Source organism: Helianthus annuus, chromosome 3 (assembly GCF_002127325.2).
Source record: "Helianthus annuus cultivar XRQ/B chromosome 3, HanXRQr2.0-SUNRISE, whole genome shotgun sequence".
Lineage (NCBI taxonomy): Eukaryota > Viridiplantae > Streptophyta > Magnoliopsida > Asterales > Asteraceae > Helianthus > Helianthus annuus.
This window is the reverse complement of record NC_035435.2, coordinates 79,539,233-79,546,302: the sequence shown is the minus strand read 5'-3', so window position 1 is coordinate 79,546,302 and position 7,070 is coordinate 79,539,233.

The window sequence follows — 7,070 nt, the reverse complement described above, 5'->3', positions numbered from 1 at the left end:
AACGCCTTCTCATTTTTACTTAACTCCTTCCTGCACCCCCCCTATTTCAAATATAATCTTTTCCACTTGAGTCATTCTCCTGCAAACATTCTCTGATCGCCTCCATTGAGGTTAGATTCTTTTCATCTTCTTTTCTATTTGAGTCATGAGCCGAAAGGATTCATCTTATGTTTCCTCTATCGTCACTCCGGTGGGGTGGCAATCGCCAGTTGATTATTTCCGAATACCCTCGGATTGATGTGTGCAAAATGCAACATATAAATTACATCAAATGTGGCATAAAACTAACCCTTTTTAGTACTAATGTTGGAAAAAGTGTGTTTTCGTCTTCCTTTTGTATTTTGAGGATTAAATGAGCTCAAATGAACAAAAGAAGCAAAAAGGCAGCTGAATCTAGCATAAATACAAGAAAAGCAACAAACGTGGCATGCCCGACCCCCCGACAGCATCTTCCCAAGCAAAAACAAGAGAAAGAAGGCTGAACACGCCCCATGCTCAATGAGCACGGGGGCGTGCCCAAGTGTCTGCGGAAAAGACAAAGTTGTAGAAGCTTCTATCACCCACCACGGGGGCGTGCCCGGCAGACACGGGGACGTGGTCAACTCTAAGATTCGCAAAATCTGGAGGAATCTTGATAGTACAGATACGCTTCTGCACACGGGGTCATGCCCAGCAGACACGGGGGCGTGGTCAACTTATGCAGACAAACTACAATTAATGAAGAAAGAGAAGGAGGATGGACACAGGGCCGTGCCCAATGAACACGAGGCCATGCCCGAGCTGCTGTTCAGGCTATAAATAGGGGTGCTTGGCTCATTTGCAAACCATCCCTTGGCACACCACCTCACTCACACTTCACCCACCCACCACCACCATCATCCACCACCATCATCCATCATCCATCATAGAGTGTGTGAGTCGTCTCGGGATCCAAGATTGATCGTAAGAGTTCTTGACATTCAAAGGCCATGTTTGCCTAAGTCTCTTACATCACTTGGTGAAGACAAGTGTCTAGTGTAATACTTTTTATTTTTAATCTTTTCGCACTTTTTATTTGGTTATGTATTAATGACTTTAATACTAGTTTCTTATGTTGAAGGTGATTCTTGTCACACCCCCAAAATCCACCCGCGGAGTACTACCGCTTGGAGGCGCGACATGACCAGGATCAAGCCACCAATCATATTGAACATAGCATATAATATTAAAAGTAGTTAATAAAATCCATCATGATATAATTGGTGTTCAACAAACATAGTTTAAGTAGCGGAAGCATAATATGAAAACCCAATGTAATCAACAAGTTCAAGTGTTTTTAAAGTTTAACATGGCATCCACGATCCATGCTCCACAACGACCTGCTCCTCCCTGTGCAAGCTCCATATGTACCTAAGGTCCTGGAAGGCATGTAACAGAGAGTCAACAACTAGTTGAGCGAGTTCACAGATAATAGTCCAGTAATCGTAATAGTATAGTAAGCCTCATGTTCGTTCATTAAGCCATGTATCGTATTAGTTCGTATCGCGGCCCTCAAGGCATGTATGCGAAGATTAGGGGAAGTTTCCCAAGTATTCTAGACTAGGTATATTTGTATCGCAGCCCACCCGGCATGTGTGCGAAGTTTAGTGTACAGTTCGCGGCCGTTCCAGGCATGTGTGCGAAGTTTAGTTCTATTATCGCAGCCAATCCCGGCGTGTGTGCGAAGAGAAGTATATGTATCACTAGTCTAGCAGTATTATATCCATAACCTTCCTCTCCCGAGGACTATATCACTAAGTTCATTTAATCAGGTATGTGCAAGTCAATCATCCAATCCCATTCCCAACCCCGGGAACCCCATGCCTTGGTAAGAGTGTGAACTCACCTTGGTTTGCTCGGCAGATACACAAAAAGGTCAAGTCTAGCTGCTAGTGGTCAACCACGTCCTAACATGGTTACCATACAAGTCAGGTTTTGGTTTCGTGAAAAGCACATAAGTTTCACACAAATTAACATGTTACGAGCACGTAAAGATCATGGCAACACTTTAACAGTCAAGCAATACACCAAGGAGCCCAAATAATAACGGCCCAACCTATTGTGCGATCCGCATACTTGTGCGGTCCACAATGGGCTGTGCGATTCACAAAGCCCGGCCCAATAACATATACACCCAGCCCAACAATCAGCATAGCAGTCCTAACATGTATCGGCCCAAATAGACAACACAAATCTTGTGCGATCCGATTTGGGTTGTGCGACCGGGTTTGGGCTTTGAGGCCCAACAGTTAGACAAACATCATCACTTGTGCGATCCAGTAAACCTTGTGCGACGGTGGATGCCTTGTGCGACTGGACTCCTTGTGCGACCAGGAATCTTGTGCGAGTGGACCTCTTGTGCGACTAAGAGGTCTTGTGCGATAGGTTTAAACATTCCGGATATCATGTAATCGGTTACAAACATTTAACAGTTTCCAATTTTACAACAATCAATCAACAGTTTCCATCTAGACCTTTATTCGATCAAAACAAGGTTGTTACAACCAATTCACATAAACCCTAATCAAATCATAATCATGAACAATGATCAAACATCCAATTCGGACCGTTAAATTAGTGAACTTTTATATCAACATGGAATCCTAACCAACATGCAAAACACTTCAATTATTAACCATAACAGCCGATTACATACTTTCTATCCTAATCATGATGCAAACAATCCAAGAACATGACATGCTAGTCGATAAATATCATCCTACTTATCCGATTGGCTAGAACATCATCATACGATTAACAATCCGAAAACATATAACATAGCAGCAAATTTAACAAGCATCATCAAATACAATCCGATTAATGTGACAAATCCGATTAGTGTGAATCATTATGCATATGAGCCGATTTTTAAGAACACTACGATTCAATAGTTTATATCATGTTCAATCATCTATCAAAACATAATTCAAGGTAATACACTAACCCGATTAGATGATTGGTCCGAACAAGAAATGATCTTCGATGGAGAGGATGCTTGGCTGCCGTCGAGTTCGTGAGGGAGGGAGAGAGAGCACTAGGGTTTTGAGTATGTGAGGATGTTTTGCAAAAAGTATGAGAAAGTTACTAACACCCTAGTGTTATGCGTGTAAGGTGGGTGGGCCGAGCCCTCTATTGGGTCGCCCTTGGTCCGTGTACAAAGGTAAGGCCCGGATGGGTTTGTGCAATCGGGTGTGAGTGGTGTATTTGGGCCAATTGCATACATACATACATACAAGCACAAATCAAGCATAACATTCATTTAATCAACAAGGTTCACATAAGCACGTAACGTTACACAAAGTAGGTTCGAATTACGGGTTGTCACATTATCCCCAACTTAAAAGAAATTTCGTCCCGAAATTTGGTACGTACTCACTGAGGAAGCTAGTTAAGTTGCATGGTTTTCCTGGGGTGTCACATCCTCCCTCCGTTGATCTGGAATTTCATCCCGAAATTCCGTGGTAGCTTCAGCCTCAGTAGTAGGTGTACTGTTCGCGAACAATTGAGGATACTTTTGCTTCAATTCGTCTTCACGTTCCCAGGTGTACTCTGGGCCACGACAGGAGTTCCAACGAACTTGAACAAGAGGGATTCTCTTGTGCTTGAGGACCTTAACATCCCGGTCCGTGATTTCAACTGGTTCCTCGACGAAGTGCAACTGTTCGTCGATAGTGAGCTCTTTAAAAGGAATTATGAGGGTCTCATCTGACAAGCATTTCTTCAGATTCGACACGTGGAAAACGTTGTGAACTGCCCCGAGTTCAGCTGGTAGGTTCAGTCTGTAGGCTACTTTGCCTATTCTTTCTATGATCTCGAACGGTCCGACATACCGCGGATTGAGTTTGCCCCTTTCGCCAAAACGAACCACACCCTTCCAGGGTGTCACACCCTGGCTTTGCGGAAGCGTGGGTTTATTTGGTGTGACTTCTTAATACCATAGCTTAATCATAACAAAGCTATATGAAAATAAAACCATGCAGATCATCCATTGATTTAAGTTTTAAAATAAAAGTAACACAACATTGTCTTGAAGCGTTGACACATGCAACGGAAACTACAACCTAATAACATAGAAACATTGTTTGAAAGACACAACCACAAACTGAAAATAAACGCTATTTAAGGACTGTGACTCGTCCAGGTAAAAGCCACATCCCATAAACTTGGATGACCTCATAACTCTTATGCAGCGGGAAAACGTAGCATACCGTGCCAGAATCCTTAGTTCCCTGAAATACATGTAAGTTGGAAAAATCAACAAAAATTGTTGAGCGAGTTCATGTGTAAGTGAGTATGTAAAACCTTTGTAAGTTTAAAAATCCTGGTATGTAGCAAATAAGGAAAAAGAGATCACCAATGGTTTGTAAGGCTATTGATATGTGTGAAGTGCAAGTAGGAAGACTCAAACCTAGCGGATTTTGCGTTGGGTACAAAGTCACCCCGAGGTCCGTTATGCTGGGCCTGGGGCTGGGCTCGCTACACCCAGATAGATCTACCGCTACTGTCCCTCGGTCCTACAATGAGGATTAATGGCCTCAAGTTGCGCCTACCCACTCACATGATCTAAGTAGTAACCATCCTTACGCTAATCATACCATGTATAAAGTACTCGTAAATATAGTAACATGTATTTCACCCCCGCAGTTTAGAAAACTGAAAACAGTTAAGAGAAAAGGGGGACATGAACTCACAGTGGTGCGTCTCTAACAAGAAAGTCTCCTGGTCAATCTGCTGTGCGACGACCTACACGTACTAACTTCTATTAGACGGACAGCCGTGCCTTAGCTTAAGGTTTAATGTCTTTGGGAAATAGTTAGACAACTATTTCGTATGTACACTTCGTAATTATTTGGTAAATATTTTCCTTCCCAAGGATGGGGGCTTTAATACATGTGCGTTCGTGAATTTTCGTAATATATTATTAAGTCTCACTTAAAATATATTTTAATCCTTTCTCCAAAATATAAATATTTTTCCCAAAAATATTATATTTTATTACATATAAATTTTTCCCAAAATAATACCTTTGTCAAAATACGCGTTCACTAGTATTTTTTCAAAAACGCGTAAGTTACGGTTAAAGATCGGGTGGTATTAATAATACCGTTGTAACTTAATATTTATTGTGAAGGCGTTCGTATTATTTTGGAGTCGTTAACATTCGGTAATATTATTTTTACCCTAAAAATAATATTTGTATAGTTCACAAAATAATCATAAAAATCTCACAAGTGTTGTTATGAAAAATATATACTAAATATATATTTATCAAGTTTTATTTTGTGAAAATCCCACTTCCGACACTTAGAAATTTTGTAATAAAAATCGTGGCGAAAGTTATTTGGGAAAACAAGTTAAAAAAAAATGTATCCATAACAGTTGTGATAAAAATATTTACAAGTGTTAGATTTTTGGAAAAATTTCGCCAGAGTTTCCCCTGTAACTGGAGGTGGCCACGCTTTTAAGCGTATCATTTTCTTTTAAAATTTCAAACAACAATTTTCTCAATCAACAACAAACAATATTCCACCAACACAAACTAGTTCAAAAATATCACAAACACATGAACTTGTGGGTAGTGTAAAAGTGTGTAGTAACTTCCCATTATTTTTTAGTAGATCTTTCTACTTTTATAAATGAAATCGGTTTCTCGAAAATCTTATTTTTACAGAAAATGCATTTGTACATCTTCTAGTCAAAAATTACAAAAAAAAAAAAATAATAATTCTTGGTTAAAACTTTTTGTTACACAAGTGTCTACACACTTGTGTGTTCACAAAAGCATCTTTATTTAGGAAAGATCCGGCTTTCAAAAATATGATTTCATTTGAGACTTGGTCCTTTGAAAATACCACTTGTAGATCCGTAGATCTACTAGTTTAGAACTCCATTTCATAAGAAAAATTGTTTTTACACAAGTTCATGTTTATGTTGGAAAGGGTTCGTCATCAAGAAACTTTACAACTAAACATAAGGCTAGATCATGTTTCGTGAACATAATCTAGCGTGGTTTGATGACGATCCATTCCCATACTAGCAATCAACAACAATAAATAATCATAATAAAACTAGATTTATAAGTTTTACACTATTATTTACTTATTAACCACTTTGTTTATTTTTTTTAGTAGACTTTAAACTTTGATATCTAGTGTTTATGATTTTTGCCCGTTAAATCTTTTATTAACCACTTTAGAATAGATCAAAAAGGCGTTTAGAGTCACTTACTACTAGCTCGAGGCTAGGGAAGAAACTAGTCGAAAAATAGGTGGTTAAAAGCATCGTAGAGAGGTCCTTGGCAATCCGCAAGCACCGGGCTCCCTCGTATGCGAACCTTCACACTTGAGTGCACTTGGAATGGTAAGGTTGAAATTGAAAAATGGTGGTGAATGGGACTTGGTGTTCGGTCGTAAGTCAAGAAAAGGAGTGATAGAACAATTTTGTTTAAGTGTGGTGTGTGAAGTGTTTAGGGAACCATGAGTTCCTTTTATAATCCATTCAACATTTTTGTCCAAAGGATTTAGTGTCAACTAAACTGTAAGCATCCAAGATTATAATATTCTAACATTTAATGGGGTGTCCCCTCATTGTAACCGAGTTCGGTTATGGGGGGGTCCCATGGTTGCTTTTCAACTAAATAGGTTAGTATTAGTTAGTTAGGAGGTTAATTTAGTTACTAGTGTGTTGTAAGTTATAGCGGGTGTTAGGGTATTCGGGGGCCCTAACTGGCTCAGAAAAGAAAAATAATGTTGATGTCAATATTTTTGTGTTCCGGGTATAGTCCGGTTGTTCGGTTGGATTCTGATCCGTTAAAGTGCTTATTAGAGCTTTAAAGTGTCTTTATTATTATTTTCAGTGACACAAAGAGTTCCCGACACTTTGTAAAGTGTCTAGTAATATTTTTCTCATGTTTGGCACTTTACTAGTTAGCTTAATGCTGAATTTTAATTTAAAGTGCAGAATTTTTGTACTTAAAGTACGTTTTAGGCACATCCGGTCACTATAAATATCACCTAGTGACGCAGTTTTACATTCCTCACCTCCCTACACTC